The 21,906-nt window shown below is 43.7% G+C and overlaps 1 protein-coding gene across 1 annotated transcript in view; it reads left to right on the top strand.

Moving 5' to 3' along the window:
- Positions 1 to 21,906, top strand: part of WNK4 (WNK lysine deficient protein kinase 4) — a 233,957-nt gene that overhangs the window by 72,973 nt on the left and 139,078 nt on the right. The window lies entirely within an intron of this gene.

Here is a 21,906-nt window from a genome sequence, read left to right as displayed (position 1 = left end):
ATAATGATACTCAACCAAGCACTTATACTCAATCAATATCTATATAAAAGATAAAAATTCACTCCCCCCATCCATCATTACCATTAGGAATAATACCAAAACAAAAGATATACCCCTATCCCGCTCTTAAAAATATTTCTTAAAGATGAAGTGTTCAAGTTTCAAGTTTATTCTGTACTTGCTATACGGTCTATCAAAGTATACCTAGACGGTTTACAATACTAAATTTAAAAAATGGATAAAAAATAAAGGGGAACATTTCATAGTTAAACTATAAGAGACAGACGAGACAGGAACATAATGATACAGAAGGGTTATGGGATAGTATGGAGCAAAGTACATTGAAATTAAAAAAAAAAAGTGAAAAGTGAGGAATGAAGGGAAGGAGAGAACAGTAGGGGGAGGATGTCGCTTCTTGAAAGCGGTTATGATTCGTTACAGGGCTTGATCTTGTTAGCTGAGTAGAGAATTCTTGCTCCATTTAATATGTTAGCACTAAAGTATCCAGGTATTCATTACCCATAGAACTCCAATTAGAACGTAAGTTTCCCATTTAGATTATTGTAAAGTATTTAGACTCATTGTATTGTATTGTATTGTATTGCATTAAGACCGTTTGTTATTCGCTGAATGTCCAGCCTTCTTACAATGTAAACTGCCTAGAAGTCGCCTGACTATGGCGGTATAGAAAAATAAAGTTATTATTATTATTATATGCGTCCCTAAATAGGAAGTGCTTAATTGATACCTGAAAACAAGCAGAGGTTGCTAAAGGGACCATCGCTGCACTTCCATAGTCTCTGAAACCGCCAGCTTTTCCACGTGATTTCAATGATCTATGTGTTAACTGTGTTTCATTTAATTATACTATAAGAACATAAGAATTGCTTCTCCTGGGTCAGACCAGTGGTCCATCGTGCTCAGCAGTCTGCTCACGCAGTGGCCCTTAGGTCAAAGTCCTGTGCCCTATTTGAGTCTTCTAGCCTTACCTGCGTATGGTCTGTTCCAGCAGGAACTTATCCAACCCTTTCTTCAATCCCTGAAGGGTGCTTTCACCTAGAACAGCCTCTGGAAGAGCTTTCCAGATTTCTACCACACTCTGGGTGAAGAAGAACTTCCTTACATTTGTACGGAATCTCTCCCCTTTTAACTTTAACGAGTGCCCTCTCGTTCTCATTACTTTGGAGAGGGTGAACAGTCTCTCTTTCTCTACTAAGTCTATTCCCTTCAATATCTTGAATGTTTCGATCATGTCCCCTCTCAGTCTTCTCTTTTCAAGGGAGAAGAGGCCTGTTACCTATCATTGTTGTTTCTCTTATAATCTTTCTTGGCGGCTGAAGCTGTGAGCGTTCTACCGCTTGTCCTCGGCGCTATTTCTACAGCTTTTAGTCGCCCACAAGATGTGTCCCTGCTAGCCTCAAGCAAGTTGTGGTATACTCGCATGATTATCCCGGGGATTTTTAATGTCTTTAAACTGTATATTTCAAATCCTTGATCTTATGAGCTCGCTCCTTCCAGTGAGAGACCAATGAAGCCTGTAAATGTTCCTTTCCAATGTTACTAAGATGTTCTGCGATAAGCAGCTTTATAACCCTTTTGGTATGGCCTATATAATACTTATTACATGAACATATAATACAGTAAATAATCCCACAAGAGCCAAAGTTTGTATTAGTCCTTAGAAAATATTTTCTGCCATTGCTTTGGGGGATCACTATGCTGTCCTGTGGCCACACATACGAACAATAAATACAATGTCTAGATTTATAGGCTCCATTGGTCTCTCACTGGAAGGAGTAAGCCCCCCTCCCTCGCTCCCAATCGTGGGTCAAAACTGGCAAAACAAACAAACCTGCGACTCCCCTGAGTTGGCCTGTTTGCACCTCTCGAGGCGGGCCTACTTGCCTTTTTAGAAACTTCATGGAAGAAGAGGCAATATTGCACGCAGGGCTGCTCTGGGATCTTCTTGTGGTCAAGTCTCTCCTTCCGATGTAACTTCTGGCAACATCCCCCTCCCCCGGCAGTGGGAGAGATGCCTCCCTCCCTCTGGCTCAAAGATGGCATAAGACCGGGACAAGGACTTCAGACCCAAGCCGTCAGCCTATGGCGCTTCCTGCAGGAGCAAGGTTCACACTTTTAAAATGAATGCCTATTTGGGGAGATTAATGGGAAGCTAGATAGGGCGATCTCTCTTCTATTTAAATCACAAAAACCAAGAAAAGAAATCAGGGTAAAATATTTCCTTGCAAAAGTCACACTCATAGGGCCAGGGTCACTTGACTTGCTGGAAGACGCAGGAGCTGATGCTGGGTAATGTTAACGTAAGCACTGCTGTATTTAACGGTAGATTGGGGGAGGGGGGTAGCCTGAGAGAGATGAGGGTTGTCAGACCCAGGGGAGCAAGCGAAGTAGGCTTTTGGCACCCTAAGTCACGGCCTTACCTGGTCCCTGCCTTGAGCCAGCTCTGAATATCAATGTTGGGTTTTACACCAGCTCGAAGACGAACATAGGTTTTTAAAAAAGTGCTCGTTTCATCCAGGATTTTATACAGGGGATTAAGGGAGTCTTCTCCTTAATCCTTTGTGGTGTATGTTCTCTAAATTGAAACCAAGTTAAAATTGCAGCCTCATTACTTAATTGGCAGCACTTATGCCCCGTTGCAGATTGGAGCAGCTGCACATGGAAGTTGCAAAATCACCACTTTCACACACAGCGCTGATAAACCTTCACATGGAAGCTGCCAGATGTGATTCATTTTCTTTTCTGCATGGCCGCTCCCACTGCACGTGCCGGGACCATAAATGTGCACCCCTGCAGGTATTTTCAGAGCTGGCCTTAACAACTGTGGGGCCTTGTGCGAACCAAATTCAGTTAGATCGTAAGCTCTCTTGAGCAGGGACTTTTCTCTTGCGTGTTAATGTGCAACGCTGTGTACATCTGGTAGCACTTTAGAAATGATAAGTAGGAGTAGTAGTCGGGGGGGAGTGAGAGGGAGGAGATTTAAGGGCTGCATGATGGTGGGAAGTGTATAGAGCAGGCAGAGGGAGATAAAAAAGGGAAAAGAAGCTTTAAGTTTTTGTCAGCTACAGGTTGCAAAGCTGACTCAGTTGAGCATAACTAGGTGGGCTGCAAGGTGGTAGGGTTACCAGTGTCCAGGAAAACCCGAACATGTCCTCCTTTTTAGAGGAACTCCTGGCCGGACTTTCTAAAACCCAGCATTTGTCCGGGTTGTGGAAAGCCCCTACAAGCTCCGGCCGCATCTGCGCATGCTCCAGGCCCTCCAGACGCGATCTGAGCTTGTTGCAAAGAGAGGAGGCTTTCTGGGGACGGGGCAGGAAGTGGAATGGGTTGGGACGGCGTTGTGTGTCCGGGATTTTCTTTTTTTTAAAAAAAATAAAATATGATAACCCTAGTGCAAGGGGAGCAGCTGCACCCCCAAATGGATTTTGAATAAAATGGCTTCTGTGTGGATCAGCCCTTCCATTTCACACTGACGTCTGCTCCCCCCGACATCAAAACCTGACTTCGCTTCCGATAGGGCTTGTGCAGGGCCCTGTTCGGCCTAATACATGTTGCTCCTGCTTAATGGTTATCATGTGGCTCCAGAAAAAGGAGGACGGATTGAGACCTCTGGGTTTTACTTTCATTGCTTTCAATAGAAATAAAAGCCGGATGTCTCAATCTGTCCTCCTTTTTCTAGAACCATATGGTAACCCTATCTGGGCGCTTTAGAAAAGGTTCTGCATTGGCAGATTATTTTATAAAATACCGTTCTGCTCTCTGTACAACGAGGATTCATGTTGTCTTTAGTCCTTCTCCCTACGCTACCCATGGCAGTCAATACCTCTTCCTTATCTTTCTCTGGCCATATAAGTATTGAGCCAACAGAGCGGAAAGAGTCTGGCACATCCTGCTGCTGTGGATTTCATGAGCACCGCTGGGCCCGATCTTAAATAAACATTTAAGTCAAAACAATTAAGGTATTAAATGTGTGACTCATGCCTGATGGTTTGAGACTGGAGCCAACAAATATGTGTAATTCATCAAATGGATGGGGCTGTGCGTTTTCAAACCCTCTGAGCCTTGCTTGCCTGCTCAGTGCTACCACGCTAAATAAATTAGATGGCCTTAATATGGCGTTCCAAGTCGATAGGCTGCTGCTGTATCCTCTTGAATTTTGCTTGATGACATCAGAATTGCAGCGGAGAAATTCGTAAAGTTACAGGAGACTCTTGACTTTTCAGTTGGCTCTGAAGTGTTCTTGAGATTCCTTCCTATTTCTCCTACTGTAAACCGCGTCGAGCTCTACGAACGTGGAGATGATGCAGTATCCAAACCTAAGGATTAGATTAGATTAGAATGTAGTTTCATTGAAGGGGTTCCTGGTACAACATCCTTGCTACAAGGAGTTCCAGTATAAACCTACTGGTGATGTGCCACCTATCCATTCCAGGATCCCCCTCAGTGGAGCAGCTACATCATGCTTATATAAGTCTGGAACAGCCATTTTGGGAGAGGGGTATGTGTGTAGGGTTACCAGACGTTTTAGAGGACTGTCCAGGTGTCCGGATGGTTTCCTGGACTGGAGGGAGCTTGTCCAGGTTTGGACTCGCTCTCTGCAGTCCAGCCCCCACCCCAGAGTTGGATATGGCTTTTGTGAGTCTCCCCGTTCCCCAGTACTTTCTCCGGCGCTGCAATTTTAAAAAAACTTCAGCCAGCCAGCAGCGTTAGCGATGTCATCTTTTTGCCATTGACCTGTCCCAGAGGCCTTCACTCTGCAGCACTTCCTGTTCCTGCTTAGGCGGGAAACTGCAGAGTGAAGGCTTCCGAGGTAGGCCAACAGCAGAAGGATCACATCGCTGATGCGGCTGGCTTTTCTGAAGTTTTTAAGTTGCATCACCGGAGAAGGTACTGGGGATAGGGGAGACTCATAAAACCATAACCAACTCCAGAGTGGCCTGGGTGGGGAGTTGGAGAGAGAGGCTAGGGGTGTGGGGGTGAGACTTCTTTTGAAGCGAGCCCTACCCACTTGCCTCCCTTTTATTTAGATGTATTTATGAACTTACCTTCCCTCACCTCCCCGTCTTGTGTACGTCAGTTTGATTATGCCCCCGTACTTTTTAACTCTAGATAGGATATATCTTTCATTTTGACATTTTATTTTTAAATCTCATTTTATTGTAAACCGTTTAGATACCCGACTGATAAACGATATATCAAAAATTAAGAAACCAAAACTAGGGTTACTAGACGTCCAGGAAAACCTGGACATGTCAGAGTGTCTGTTATAAGAATCTAGGTAATGTGTAATCTCTCTGGGATGTATAACTTTTGATAATACTGTGTGAATGCTTCCCCTGTTTTATTTCTATCCCTTGATAATACACCGGACTCTTGCATAGTCTCCATTGTTTTATAGTTGATAAAGCTAATATTTTGCTTGCTTTATTCCTATATTCAAAGTATTTTTGTTTCATCCTCTGTAGCTGTAGCCACGAAAGGTCCCCTCAGACTCCATCTTTCTTGCGACATCCTCGTACGATCTATTTTGTATTTCTCCTCTATCCTGGTGCTATGGATTTGTCACTTAACAGTTACTGTGTGCGTGTTTGGTTTCTATCTTGGACTGCTTTGGTTCTGTCCATGATTTTTGGTGTTCTTCCAGTGAATCCTGGAGGGGAAAAGAGCACTGGCACCTGCCATCCCTGGGCTCGGCAGGCCCAGGTTTCTCTCTGTTTTGCTTGAAGAAGTAGCCTAATGGTAAGTGTAGTGGCCCGAGAACCAGGGGAACTAGGTTCTCACCACAGCTCTTCATTTAACTCTCCATTGGTCTAGATATTTAATATGTAAACCGCTTTGATTGTAACCACAGAAGGACGATATATCCGGCCCCATTCCTTTTCTGCAAATTTCTATAATACAATATTTGCCCACTCCTACTTGCGGCATAAATTCCAAATGAGCATGCTACAGTCGGTGCAATCTCTGGCTTCCCTGGGCAACATACTTGTGATCCGAAGTCACTGACACTATAGCGGGTTGCCACGGCAACACCCTTCAGGATATTTGTGTCACTTCTCTGTCCTGCCAGCAACTTAAAGTGACTAGAGCATTCACTGTCAATGCTGCCTGTCCAGTCCATGTGATTTTTCTGACGCATGGTATGTGAGATGTGGTGTAAAAACAAGCTTTTGCCTTTGTCCATAAGTGAAAAGATGAAAGTGAAGCGAAAGGAATTCTTTCAATTGGATGACTTTGGTCATAGAAATAAAGAAACATAGAATATGATGGCAGAAAAGGGCCATCTGCCTAAAATGTCTGCCCACTCGAAGAACCCTCCCCCCTAAGCACTTCCTTGAAGTGAACCCACATGTTTAGCCCATTTCTTCTTAAAATCGAGCACGTTGCTGGCCTCAACTACCTGAAGTAGAAGATCATTCCAATGATCAACCACCCTGTCAGTGAAGAAATACTTCCTAATGTCACCGTGAAATCTCCCACCCTTGATTTTTAACGGATGCCCTCTTGTTGCCTTAGGTCCTGTAAAGAAAAAGATAACTCATTTCATCTCAATACGGCCAGTAACATATTTGAACGTCTCTATCATGTCTCCCCTCTCTCTGCGTTCCTCGAGAAAGTATAGGTGCATTTTACCCAGACGTTCTTCATATGGGAGATCCTTGAGGCCTGAGACCATCCTAGTGGCCATTCGCTGAACCAACTCCATTCTCAGCACATCCTTTTGATAATGTGTTCTCCAAAATTGAACACAATATTCCAGATGAGGTCGTTCTTGAAGAAATATTCAGCTGACAGATATGTTAATGAGGGAGTGCTGAATTGTTCTCAGCCCAAGCAACTTCATAAGCTCTGAGCGTTATTTTGCCACTGATGCTGAAAAGCGTTATTTTATTGTGCAAAGTGCCAATTTGCAGAATTGTGCTATGTTTTCTCATTGTATCAGATCATTGATTGAACCATGTCAACGAAAAGGGTGAAATTTTCAAGTATGGAACTCCGAGCCGTCGTGAGATTCCGATTCTGCAGAAGAAAACTCCAAAGGAAATCCATGTATGATGCAAACATTGAGTGACAAATGTCCATCATACTCCACAGTGAAAAAGTGTAGAGATTTCAAAACCAAAGATGCAGCAAAGTCGGGGGTGCCTCAAAAGTGTCAACTCCTGAAATTGTTGACTATGCAGATTTACGAATATCAGATAAAACAATTGCTGAGATACTACAGATATCCAGGGAACATGTTGGGTGGATAATTCGCAAGCAACTGGGTTTGCAGAAGCTGTAAGCCAAGTAGGTGCCCTAATGTTCGAATGCTGACGAGAAACGGTGTCGAGAGGACACTTCCAAGTTGATTTTGCAGCATTTTCAGTGAGCTGGTGCCAACCTTTTGGAATGACTAGTTACTGTTGATGAAACATGGTTATACCACTATTCTGAGACAAAACAACAGTCCATGCAATGGCAGCACTTAGGTTCTACAAAGGTTAAAGAAAATCAAGACCCAAAAGTCAGTAGGAAGGGTCAATACTTTTTGGATCAGGAAGGTGTTGTAATGACCATCTTCCAAGGGGCCAAACAGCTAATGCAGAATACTACTGTAACTGATTAAAGGAGGCATTGAAAGAAAAAAAGGAGCCGGATGCTGCGGAAAGGAGTTATCTTTTTGCAAGACGATGCACCTGCTCACAAGGCTGGCCAAACGATGGATGTTTTGATGCAGCTGGCGTTTTAGTGCATAGATCAGGGGAAGATGAACTCCTGGATGATTCCACCGATTGTTCCAGCCTATTTTTATCTTACATTTAGGAAATTATTGAAAACTTATCTAGTCGATAAACAAGATTGTTGAGACCTCAAGATGTGTTCTTTCTAGGTTCTGCATTTCAAATGTATTTTTTATCATGTTTTCTATTTTAAATGTATTTTTATCCAATGATGTATTTAACGATGTAGTAGTTATGATAGTTATTTTTACGAAATTGTATTACTAACTGAAATGTTCAGTCTTAGTTTTAAACAGAAAAGGTTGTAGATGCGTGGAACAGTTCTCCCGGTAGAGGTAAGAACATAAGAACATAAGCAGTGCCTCCGCCGGGTCAGACCATAGGTCCATCCTGCCCAGCAGTCCGCTCTTGCGGCGGCCCAAACAGGTCACGACCTGTCTGAATCACCAGAAGGGGCCCCCTTGCCACCTTGGTTTCCCATCGAAGTCCTAATCCTCCGGTCTTGCACATTCATGACTTGGTTGGGTTTCCATACTTATTACCTGGTTAGCTTTCTATACTTGTGTTACATCCCAGCTCCTCCCTCAGTATCCCGCGATCCCTTTATCCCTCAGGAATCCGTCCAATCCCTGTTTGAATCCCTGTACCGTACTCTGCCTGATCACTTCCTCCGGTAGCGCATTCCAAGTGCCACGACCCTTTGGGTGAAAAAAAACTTCCTTGCACTTGTTTTGAACCTATCTCCCTTCATGATGGAGACAAAGAAAGTGTGGAACAGGCACATGGGATCAATTAGGGAGAAGAGGAGATTGTAGATGCTGCAGATGGGCTACTTGGCCTTTATCTGCTAATGTTTCTATAATAATAATTTATTTCTTATACTAGTCTTTAAGCTCGTTACATTAACGGGTGCTAGAGATTCCTCGGCTTCCTCCCCCTTGTTTCCCTTTGCACAGTCTCCCTGCTTCATCCGCTCCTCCTCATGCGTGTGCCACCGGAGCAGAGAGGACTGGGCAGAGGGGGCTGCCAGCCGGGGCCGGCGGAGAGGAGCTACGCGGCTGGAGGAGTAGCAGCAGCCGCTGCCGATTGCAGCCTCCGTCCCGCCTTCGCCTCCCTGGATTTGCTTGAGCGGCCTGCAAGGTTCGCTACAGTGGCTGGCGAACCTCAGCAGGCCGCTTTGAAGAGGACCGGCAGCGGGAGGGAGGAGTCGCTGGCACACGCGCTAGCGCAGGCGCCGTGAGCACTGGCACAGAAGCACAGCTCACGCCACCAGGACTCGCGGATTTTCGACAGCGCATGCGCGCTTAGCCTTTTATTATTATGGATACCGCTATACCAGAAGTTCGAAGCGGTTTACAACAAAAGTGCATACAGTCAATTTAAAATACAAACTGAAGAGAAGTTTACAATCTTAAATGTAAAAGTCTATAAAATGCATCTTTTAAAATCAAAAGCTAAGATGATAACATAGTTTAAATGAAACAGTGATAATTAAGGAAGGGCCACTGATAAAATCGTAATAAATTAAGGCCGTACAAATGCAATTAAGTTATGGCCTTAAACATGTCTTCAATTGTTTTCTGAAATCAGCATAAGAGGCAGCTTCAACTATGAGTTGACCAAGCCATATATTCAGTTTGGCTGCCTGGAATGTTACCGTTCTATCAAGAAACTTCTTGTATTGGCATGATTTCAGGGAGGGATAGTTAAATAAAGTTTTTCTACGAGTGCTTGTGTTGGAACAGTTCAAGAGGAACTGGGAGGCGAGGTAGACTGGTAGCATCCCGGGAAGACTGTTTGATAACTAATACAGGGAAATTTAAAAAGAATTCTAGATTCCACAGACAACCAGTGGAGTTTTTGGTAATATGTTCCCATTTTTTTAAACCAAAGATCAAACGAACTGCGGTATTCTGGATTAGTCTTAATTTTTTTAAGAATTTTTTTTTATAAGCCCCCAAGTAAATGATATTACAGTAATCCAAAGTACTCAGTATAGATGTTTGCACTAGTAAACGGAAAGATAATTCATCAGAGAATTTTTTTGATGGTGCGAAGCTTCCATAAGATCGATATACATTTCTTAAACAGTAGGTCTGAATGTTTTTCCAAAGTGAGGTGCTTTTCAAAACCTAATATTTTTATAGTAGGTAAAGTTTTATATTCTCGTCCACACACATGAATCGAATTTTCTTTTATTTTTTCATTGGGAGTTGGCAGAAAAAATTTTAGAGGGGGGGAAAAAAAGACAAGGACTGATTGGGCCTTGCAGCACTTTGGCAGAGTGCCAGCCATGCACAGATGAAAGGATGGAGAAGAACAGGAGGCATTTAATTTTAATTTAAAAGCAATCATCCAAAGCTCAATTAGATATAAGGTGTTAGCTAAAAAGTTAATAAAATCTGACGTCAGGCAGGTTAGAGGAATCACAACCGTAATGTCGTCTGCGTAAATGTAGAAATTGAGCTTTAGGCTTTGCAGTAAATTTCCCAGTGAAATAAGATAAACAATCCAATAAGATGGTATGACCTCACAATGCAAGTGTTAAGAGCCTTATCTTATAACAATAGTGCTCTATGACTTCACATTGCAGGTGTAAAGAGCCTTAGCCAATAGGGAGAGGAGGGGATAGTGGATGCTGCGGATGGGCAGACTGGATGTTCCATTTGGCCTTTATCTGCCATCATGTTTCTATGTTCTTATAACATGCGCACTCCACAGCATTCTAGAATATGAGTGCATAATATGAAAATGCAAGGGGGGAACATGGGTGGGTCATGCATGAACCAAACCTTTGACAGAATAGTGTCCCTAGGTTTACCAGAGACACTGTGTCCTCTTTTTAGAGGACTTTCCGGGTTCCAGGACGGACTTTCCAAAAACCTGCACATATTGGAGGCCCTCCAAATGTAACCTGGAGGTCGGCAAAAAAGAGCCAAGGCTTTTTGAGGGCAGGACTGGACGGAGTGGGGCCGAGCTGGAGGCAGAACGGGGCGTGGCCATGCAATCGGGTTTTTCTGTCCTTAAATATGGTAACCCTACCTATCCCTTATAAACTGCAAATTGCAACCTAGGCCTCCTCATGCTTCTATTGCTACCTCTTGCTCTAATTATGTTTTATTCATATAAACTGCTTAGACATTTTCAATGATTTGCGGTGTAGCAAGCAAAATGAATTCAGAAGTGTAAACGGGGCATAATGGTTATTTTTTTTACCAACCTCTGACTTCTGGTTCTGGTTCTGGGCTGAAGTTAGGTCGCTTGCAAGGAAAGCATATTACGATCAACAAAAGAGGCACCAGAGGAAGTGGCTAATGCATCTGTACCAGAGCCACTGTGAAGGAGTTCATGTACCGTATTTCCCCACATATAGGCCGCCGAAAAGGGCGGCCTATGTTTAAAAAAAATGGAAGATAAGCCGCCCCACGGTATTAGCCGCGGCTTATCTTCCGGTACCTCCCCTGCCTTTTCCATTCATCCCCCCACCCCCGGTACCTTTTTCGTAAGCCCCCCTCGCTGGCGCACGGCTCAGGTCTCCAGCGGTGCAGGGCAGCCGCGATCTCTTCAGCATCTGGCCTGCATCTGCAACGCCCATTGAATGGCCGACGTTAGCTCTTGCGGGACTCGCGAGAACTGACCTCAGCCACTCAGCAAGCGGTGCGGGGGGCAGGCTGGATGCCGAAGAGATCGCAGCGACCCTGCACCGCTGGAGACCCGAGCCACATGCCAGCGAGGGGGTTTCTGAAAAAGGTACCAGGGGTAGGGGGGGATGATTAAAAATTTTTATATAGGCCACCCCCCATACACAGGTTTCTAAAACCCATGTATAGGCCGCGGCCTATATATGGGGAAATATGGTATATATTCTGCTAAGGGGCAGACATCTGCTTGGTGACACCCTGACCCAGTAAGAGGCAGACCAGAGACATCACCCGTGTTTGCTTACTAGCTGGAAGTGCATCTGTAGTTCCTCACCTTTGGACTGGGAATGTGTGCAAGTTGCAGCCAGAGGCTTTGATGTGTTGTTTTTTCCCAGGCGGAGAGGAGCCTTTTCTCATACCCAGGGCGTGGCGTGATCTGCTGATAAAAGGCGGCCTATGTCTGTAGCTGCTAATTGTGCACACATCTGCCTCCTGTTCTTCTCCATCCTTTCATCTGTGCATGGCTGGCACTCTGCCAAAGTGCTGCAAGGCCCAATCAGCCCTCGTCTTTTTTTTTTCCCCCTCTATACCTTGCTCCCGTAATAAACCAAACAAATTTCTAGTGTCGGTTACCAGGAATGATACCTTATAGTTGCTAAGGAAAACTCAAGTGCTGTTTTGTGTTAGATTTGCTTGCTTATCATGAGCCTTGGCCATTTCTGGTGTTGTCCCATTGTGTCTGTGAATGTGTGGTAGTCCTGGCTTCCTTACAACAACAGGCCATGAACTGCACCTAAGGTGGCAGTGGGCTCCTAGGTACCGGCTGCCACCTCCTCCCCTGACTTTCAACTGATCCTCTCCCCACTGATGCTAATGAAATTTAAGGCATGGTAGGGGATCAATTGGTGTCAATAGATTTGGATTTAACTGGTTTCCTAGAAGATTGATGGGACAATTTTGAGATAGATAAGGTTTTTGTGATGGGAGAGCGATTGGAGGTTAAAAAAAAAAGAGATGACGGTTCTAGGAGTGTGTTTGGATAGATATTTGACTATGGCGAAACAAATGTTGAAAACAATACAGGTAGGATATATGCAGTTGAAGAAGTTGGATAGATTGAAGCCTATGTTGCCAAAGTATGATTTTCGAAGTGTGGTGCAGGCATTGATCCTGAGCAGAGTAGATTATTGTAACTCATTATACTTGGGAGTTGCAAAAGTGAAAATGAGGGTCTTACAGATGTTGATTAACTCTGCAACTAGACTGATCACAGGTACTTCTAGAACAGTGGTCTCAAACTTGCGGCCCACCAAGGTACTATTTTGAGGCCCTCGGTATGTTTATCATAATCCCAAAAGTAAAATAAAAACGTTTCTTGATCATATGTCTCTTTAGCTATAAATGACAATATTCTTATTAAGTCTCAGCCAAAAGGAAAGAGTTTTACCTCATTCAAAATTGTCATTTCTTTAATAAGACTTTAACTATTTTTTTCTGAGGCCTTCCGAGTACCTACAAATCCAAAATGTGGCCCTGCAAAGGGTTTGAGTTTGAGACCACTGTTCTAGAATGACTTATATAACACTAGTATTGAAGCAGTTGCACTGGTTACAAGTACAACAAATTCAAAATTCTTTCCATAATTACATTACATTACATTAGTGACTTCTATTCCGCCTGTACCTTGCAGTTCTAGGCGGATTACAAAATTCATCAGACCAAGTCTCTCCTGCTGTTTTTCCAAGGGTTTTTTTGAAATCTATCAGCCTAAAAGAAGTCTGAGGTCAGAAAAAAGTATGAAATTATGTTTGGAAGGTAATATGTTAATTTCCCACATTAAGACAGATGCGACTATGTTATCTGTAGCGGGTGTAAAGCTGTGGAATACCCTGCCAGGAATTCTGCGTTTATGTGCTACGAGAATTAATTTTAAGAAAATGTTGAAAACTCAACTGTTTGTGAAGGCTTTTTTGAGTTGAAATTTTTTATTTAAACTAGATTTGAAGATTTCTGATGTTTATTGTTTTTTTAACAACTGAATTATGTGTTTAACATTTTATACTTGTTAACTATGGAAACCATATAGGTAATATATGAGATATAAATTTTTAAATAAATAAATACTAGGTCCACCCTCTTGTAATAATGAAATTGATAAAGGACTTATTAAGAGGACTTAAAAAATGATGAAGGTGTTTGTCCGAAACATAGATATAAGACTTTAAGACCCAGAGGATTAATTCAATGAGGAAATGGTCTCTCTCTCTCTCTCTCTCTCTCTCTCTCTCTCTCTCTCTCTCTCTCTCTCTCTCTCTCTCTCTCTCTCTCTCTCTCTCTCTCTCTCTCTCTCGCTCCCTCCAGCGAACTCAGCACAGGTTACAAGCTAGCAAACATACCCCCTTCCTTTACATAGCCATGCTAGCGTTTTTATGGTCCAGCAAGGTAAATTCTCTGAAGCTCATAAGAATCGTTTGAGCGTCGGCGCGTTTATCTCGCTGGCTCCCGGTAGAAAGCCAGTGCAAATGAAGTCAGTTGTGCTGGATCAAAAAAAACGTATACTGAATAGATGCTTCCTTAATTACACATTTTCCAGAAAATAAACAAACCTCCCAATTGTTGGACCCCAGGCCGTAACAAAATAAACTGTTTCCTCCTCATTTGAGTCTCTTTGGACACACGTGGGGACGATCCTGACTTTAAGATTCATAAAAGTTTTCTCTCGGTGCCCGCACAAGGAGGCATTCCCTTCCCGAAGACGAGACAAAGGGAGCGTCACTGTGGCCAGAACAACAAGCTCAGAGTCGGATTCTTCCAGAATCTAGGGAACCCTTCCCTTGAGGGTGTTTGAATTGAGTGCCCCCTTCTGCTCTCTTCATGGAGGATTGATAATAAGCTTTTTGGTGGAATGGAGTCAGAGTTGATTCTGAAAACTTACATGAAATATTTCTTGAACATGTCCTTAGGTGATACTGAGGGCACCCTGGGAAATTTAATAAAGCACAAATTACATCAAGTAATATTTTCCAAACGTTCAGCTATTAGCATACCACTGAATTGTCTTTCATTATTACACTTTCCAGTCCCTGAAGTCTCTCCAGCGTACCCTCCAGGATCTCCACCTTAGAATCTAATTGTGAAATATCAGCTACATTTTTAATTCACCTTGGCTTCCAGCTCCTTAAAATTTGGACCATGCTGTTGAACTGAGGAATCAAAAACATTCCCAAATCAGAGATGGCCTCCAATAGTCTGAAGAATAAAGGTGACTGTTTGAGGCAAAATTAAGTTCAGCTCCATCAGAGACTCTGAAAATCCCAGAAGCAGTGGAGGTTACCAGGCCCTGAAGTAGAAGAACCTCCCTCTCCACTGCAAACTGCCCTCTATTGTCATAACCACCCCGATTCTGCTGCTTCCCGTAGGGACTCAATGTCATGTTGGACCCTGTTCTGATCTGTCTTATAAGATGTTGCTGCAGAAGCAGGCAGCATCGGTTTCATTTGTTGCTGTGTTGGAGGAGCTGTTTGTCCTAGACCAAAATTATTTCAAGACCCAAAGTCTCCAGCCTCCCCCTGTCCCCATGAAAGGCTTCAAAGGGCCAGCTCCAGGGATCTCAGTTTGTAGCACCATCTCCTGCACAAAAGAATCCATTGAGTCCTCTAGAGTAAGGCCACAAGCTCTGAGGGATAAACCCAGGTCTTTGACTTCTGTTTAACCATTTCTAGAGGCAATTAATACAAGGGAAAATACCCCCAGAGAAAGGAAAATGGTAAAAATAGAGGGCGGCAGGTACTATTTTGAGGGCCTCGGTATTATAAAGAACGATTCTTTATGGAAAACTTGTGCCTTGAGTGTCTGGCGGTCGCGTTCCGGAATGCTGCCCGCCTCACTGCTGTAACTTCACGCAAGCGCTTTCCTGCGTTTGTACGCGATTGTTCTTTCCACTCCATCTCACAATCACGTACAGACACAGGAAAGCGCTTGCGTGAGGTTACAGCAGTGAGGCTGGCAATGTTCCAGAACGTAAGGTAACCATTGGAGGCAGTGCAGCTTGTGCGTGTGTCCGGTGCTGGAGGAGGTGAGAGCTGAAGGCGGTTGCGGATGCGACCACTGGACACTCAAGGCACAAGTTTTCCATAAAGAATCGTTCTTTATAATACCGAGGGCCTCAAAATAGTTGGTCCAAAATCTTATCACTTGCAGTTGATACTTTGATAGTTTTTCACTTTCAGCATGTTGCACTGCTTTCAGCTGTGTATAGCTGAAATTATCAGAAGCAATTAAGGAAAGATTTATAAACTATATTACAACTATATGACAACTTTGGATGAAGTAAAATTCATCATAGTAACTATAACGAGTTTTACCTCATGCAAAGTTGTCATTTCTTTAATAAGACATTAACTATTTTTTTCTGTGGCCCTCCAAGTACCTACAAATCCAAAATGTGGCCCTGCAAAGGGTTTGCGTTTCAGACTGCTGCTTTAGACTGTGGAATACCACAAGGTTCTTTATTGGCTCCCTCTCTATTCAACATCTCTATGGCTCCATTTTTGACTCTTATTGCAATTAATCAGACTCGCAGGGTACGTGTTCGCAGATGACATGCAAATTCTGGCTCCTCTTGATCCGTCTAATCTCAGTGAGCTTCACGCTCTCAATGCTAATTTCTCTATAGCATCTACCTGGTTAACCAAACACAAACTAAAATTGAATCCAGATAAATCCAGTGTTATTCTTTTTTTCTCATTCTCCAGATCTGATGTTGTCCAGACCTTTGCTTCTCTGTGACACTTCCTGTGGTCCCCTCATTAAGGATTCTGGGCGTCCATCTTGATCACGCCGTACGCTTTGGCCCCCCAAAGCATAGGGCGCAAACTTTCTTTAAGCTGCAACCGATAACGATCAATCCATTCCCTGTTGCACCTTCCTGCCCTTCAGATACTAAAACGTTCTTTTGTACTCGCACAGCTCGACTACTGTAATTCTCTCTATTAGGGCCTCAAAGAAAAAGACTTACACTATATTCAAATACTCAGAATACGGCTATCAAGATGATAACAGGTTCCTGGAAATTTGATCATGTAGCACCTTTGCTGGAGAGTATGCCCTGGCTACCAATTACTGATAGAATAACCTACAAGATTTTTTACTCCTTGTATTTAAGAAACAAGCCAATGGTTTTCTACTGTTTTTAGCGTAACATCCGACACCTTACCAATCTTCCCGCACCTGTTAGTAGTTCCCACTTCTACTTCTACTACTATTTCTAGGGCGCTACCAGATGTACGCAGCGCTGTACAGAGTCACAAAGGAGACAGATCCTGCTCGAAAGAGCTTACAATCTAACCAGACAAACAGGATACCAGGCAGATAATGTATGATTATACTCGCTCCTCAGTCTTTTCTGTTGTTGGTCCCTGCCCATCTATCAACACCTACAAACTTCTTTCCAAAGATTCAAAGCAGACCTTGAAACATTTCTCTAATGATTCTTTTCTTCATGACTGAGTCACTTCCCTGTGAAATTAGTAGGGGAGGCGGGGGACATACTTCTTTAAATGTTCGCCTTCACGAGCACCATCTTCCACTCGCTGCTCATGCCGGCCTCTGCTTCCTTCTGTCGTCATGTCCTGGTCGCGGGACCATGACGTGATGAGGTACATAGGGCCGGGGGGGGGGGGGGTGCTCGAGTTGAGGGAGACTTTGCGCGGCAATGCCGGGTGCCATAGCTCCAGGCGCCAATCTTGCTCACTCCACCACTGTTCAGATGCATTCCCCCCATCACTGTTCTACCTGTCCTGTCAAATATTGTAGCTTTCTCCCCGCCCTACTTCTTTTCTATCTGTTCCTCCTCTTGCTCTATTTTTTTTCTTATTATTCTTCCTTTATCTTATACTATGTATTAGAATTGTAGGCTGCTCAGACTTACTTTTGATGTGCAGGATAGGAAGTATTGAATAAACTTGGAAACTTAATGATGTTGGAACTTGCAGAAAGAAATGTGTGTCATAAAGTTCTTAAAAAAGGATGGTCAAATGTAGAAAGTTTTAGCTTTCTTGGTATACGAGTCTACAATGCCCTTGAAATCTGCAGGAATCTTCACAGGCAGCATTTACCCTGACTGAAAGAATTCTAATTGTTTAGGGCAATGTATTTTACTCTTTATATCCAAAAGATTCTGGAAAGAACAGGCTGCGTTTCAGAGCCAAGGGCAACGGATGAGTGAAAGGGAGAGGGCATACACTTGATCTGTTGTCCTCGAATGGAGGAGACTAGAGGACAATCTGATAATCCTGTATAAAAATATCAGTTCCTGTCAAGAAATATTATTGTAGATGAATGGATAAACCACAGAAACATTTAATATATTCAGAACAAGGATATGCCCAGAGCGCACTGGTGGGTCATTTGCTTTCATCTGTTGAGAAGGAGTTCCAGATCTTTATTGAGTGCTGCAGTTGTGCAATGAGATGTAATGGGTGTTCTTAATGAGAAGGAACCCAGTGGTAAATATTCTGTGGACCTGACCAATGAACCAGACATGCCAGACCAGGTTGACAGTCTCTGATCCAATATTGCCTTCATAAAATGATACAATCATTTGCTGCACCCCACTGTATTACAACTTTGGCCTTTATTTGACATCATGTTTCTATAACCATAAAGCTCTATGACCTCACAATGCAGGTGTAAAGAGCCTTAGCCAATAGGAAGAGGAGATACAAATGTTAAGAGCCTTAGCCAATAGGGAGAGGAGGAGATAGTGGATGCTTCGGATGGGCCTTTATCTGCCATCATGTTTCTATAACCTTAAAGCTCTATGACCTCACAATGCAGGTGTAAAGAGCCTTAGCCAATAGGGAGAGGAGGAGATAGTGGATGCTTCGGATGGGCCTTTATCTGCCATCATGTTTCTATAACCTTAAAGCTCTATGACCTCACAATGCAGATGTAAAGAGCCTTAGCCAATAGGAAGAGGAGATGCAAATGTTAAGAGACTTAGGCAATAGGGGGAGAAGGAGATACTGTAAGTTTCAAGTTTCAAGTTTATTAGGATTTGATATACCGCTTATCAAGGTTATCTAAGTGGTTTTTTTTTACATTCAGGTACTCAAGCATTTTCCCTATCTGTCCCGGTGGGCTCACAATCTATCTAACGTACCTGGGGCTATGGAGGACTGAGTGACTTGCCCAGGGTCACAAGGAGCAGCACGGGGTTTGAACCCACAACCCCAGGGTGCTGAGGCTGTAGATCCAACCACTGTGCCACACACTCCTTCGGATGAGTAGACTGGATGGGCCATTTGGCCTTTATCTGCCATTATGTTTCTATATAACTGGAAGGAAGTGAATGCAAATTCTAGTACTACAGGCCCCCCTCCATATTCACGGGTTTGCAATTTCAGTTATTCGCAAGTTTCTAAACCCTGTCCCACCCCTGCCTCCTTCCCACCTACTGGACCTCTCCACACCTTACTTCTAAAACCTGGTGGTGCAGGAGCGATCTTCCTAAGCTCCTTCCCCATGCAGAGCCGCAAACAAAAATGGCTGGCCTGAGTTCCTGTGACGACGACAATGCAGTCCTGCTGGGTATTCCCAAATACATGATCAGGCAGATCTAAATAGTACACAATGTGGCAGCGAGATTTCTGCTGGGAAAATCAAGGCAGACAAGTGGAACCGCCGTTACTGAAAGAACTACACTGGCTCCTGATTGAAAGCAGGGAGAAATTCCAAGATCTTGTTGCAGACGCACAAAATCCTACAACTCTCAGAACCGCACTATCTAGCAGCTAGGATACATAATCATACACCAGCACATGCCCTGTGCTGGAAATACCCTCTTTCAGAGACATCATTTACTTAAGTGTCAGGACAAGAATGTTCTCAGTAACGACTGCAATATGGTGGAACTCCCTTCCAAAGGAATTAAAACTAGAAAAGGACACCAGAACGTTCAAGAAAAGGATAAAGACCATCCTTTTCACAGACTACTTTAATAATGCAACAGACAGGGAGGTAGGAACATAGAGGAAATGGCTAGGAACACGATAGAAGGAATTCAGTAGATATACCCAGAAAGTTTATATAGGGTAAATATAGTATTCTCTAGAGTATATTAGGGTGGAAATAGTGAGCAAATTACTGTATATTCAGTCAAGAAGACTAAATATAAATGATATGTAAAGACACCATACCATGATGCTTTAATGCACCAAACCACCAGTGAATACCATCTGAAGCGGTATTGAAAACCATCACAGAAACCCTCTTAACTCTGTATTGTAACACCATTACAGAAGCTCATGTAAACCGTTCTGAATCGACTCTCCAGTCAGTAGTTGCAGTATAGCATCTTTAAATAAACAATAAAACAATTTAGTAGGGTCATAGGGCTTGGATAAGATTTTGTGTTCCAGGAGATTGTTATATGAGATAAAGAGTCTCTCTCTTTTCTTTTTCCTGGTTGCACACTGTAATAATAATAACAATTTTTATTTTTATATACCGTCAAAGCCGTGATAGTTCGAGGCGATTTACAACAAGAGGCGCTGGACAATCAGCGAAGTAGTTACAATACAAAGTCATCGAAGTAGTTGCAATACAATGTCGAAGAAGTTCCAATGCAAAGTCATCTAAAATAAAGTACAGGTTGGGAGGAGAGATACACTAGATTCATAGGTTACGATCGGTTAAACAAATTCGTTTTTATTGATTTTCTAAAACTGAGGTAAGATGAGGAGTGGTTGATGATGTTAGCCAGCCAGTCGTTCCATTTACCTGCCTGGGAGGCAAGAGTTCTGTCCAGGAATCTTTTGTAGCGGCAGTCCTTTAACGATGGAAAGGAGAACAAATGAATTCTGCGTGTGGACCTAATGGAACTGTCCAGATTGAATTGAGAAACCAGATACGTAGGGGCCAGGCTGTCAGTTGTCTACGGGTGTGTTGTACAGCGCTGCGTACGCCTTTCAGTGCTATAGAAATAATAAATAGTAGTAGTAGAGGGCTTATGGACTGTAAGGCAGGGCCTTCAATGTACTTCTTCAGTATCATAGTTTCAAAAGACACTGTAACAGGAGCTGAGTTGCAGGAATTGTGCTGTGAAGCAGAAGGGCAGAGGAAGTGCTAATTATAAAAGGGAATGCCTCCCCCACAAGAAGGGGGGAGGCATAGCACTATATATAAAAGACTCTATCTACTCGGTCGGGATGGATATGGCAACGAAGGCAGAAGGGCTGGAATCGCTATGGGTCAAATTGCCGGGAAACAAGGGTGCAGACATAAAACTGGGGCTGTATTATCGCCCACCTAGTGCGCCGGAAGGAGTCGGACACGACTTGGAAGCTGAACTGAGACAGGAGTGCAGGACTGGAAGTGTAACAGTGATGGGGGACTTCAACTACCCGGGGATAGACTGGAGTACGGGTCACTCCAACTGCACTAGGGAAACAGGATTTGTAGAAGCTGTGAGGGACTGCTTTATGGAGCAACTGATCAGGGAACCGACGCGGGGGAGTGCTACTCTTGACCTCATCCTGAACGGATTAGGAGGGCCTGCAAGAGGGGTAGAAGTGGGAGGACCACTAGGCAACAGTGACCACAATGCGATCAGATTCACTTTAGAAAGGGGGACACCCATAGTAAGGAGGACCGCAACAACTGCGCTCAACTTCAAGAAGGGGAACTATGTTGCTATGAGGGAAATGGTGGGGAGGAAGCTCAGAAACATCTTTAGGATGGAGACTGTGGAAAGCGCCTGGACCCTATTCAGGGACACCCTGCAGGAAGCACAAAAAAAGTACGTCCCCAGTTTCAGGAAAGGCTGCAAGAACAAGCGGTCAAAGGACCCGATTTGGATCTCAGCAGAAGTAAAGAGGGCAATAAACGACAAAAAAGTATCCTTCCGGAGATGGAAAAAGGATCCAACGGAGGAAAACCACCAGGCGCACAGGAAATGCCAAAAAGAATGCCATCGAGAGGTTAGAAAAGCAAAAGGGAAATACGAAGAGGGGCTGGCCAGAGAGGCGAAAAACTTCAAGGCATTCTTCAGTTACGTAAAGGGGAAACGACCAGCGAGAGAGGAGGTGGGGCCGTTGGACGATGGGGATAGGAGGGGAGTGATTAAGGAGGATAAAGAGGTAGCTGAGAGGTTGAACATGTTCTTCTCATCGGTTTTCACGAGAGAAGACACATCTAATATACCGGACTCAGAGGAGCTCATGAGTGGGGAACAGGCTGAGAAATTAGAGCACATAGAGGTAAGTACAGAGGATGTCCTCAAACAGATAGACAGGTTAAAATGCGGCAAATCACCGGGTCCGGACGGGATCCACCCGAGGGTTCTGAAGGAGCTAAAACAAGAAATAGCGGGCACAATCCAGCATGTTTGTAACCTATCCTTGAAAACTGGAGAGGTACCAGAGGACTGGAAATTGGCGAATGTCACACCTATCTTCAAAAAGGGATCGAGGGGTGACCCCGGGAACTACAGGCCGGTGAGCCTGACTTCAATTATAGGG

Source organism: Geotrypetes seraphini, chromosome 13 (assembly GCF_902459505.1).
Source record: "Geotrypetes seraphini chromosome 13, aGeoSer1.1, whole genome shotgun sequence".
In the NCBI taxonomy this organism is placed as follows: Eukaryota; Metazoa; Chordata; class Amphibia; order Gymnophiona; family Dermophiidae; genus Geotrypetes; species Geotrypetes seraphini.
The sequence above is the reverse complement of the archived record's forward strand: the minus strand, read 5'-3'. Positions and strand labels throughout refer to the sequence as shown.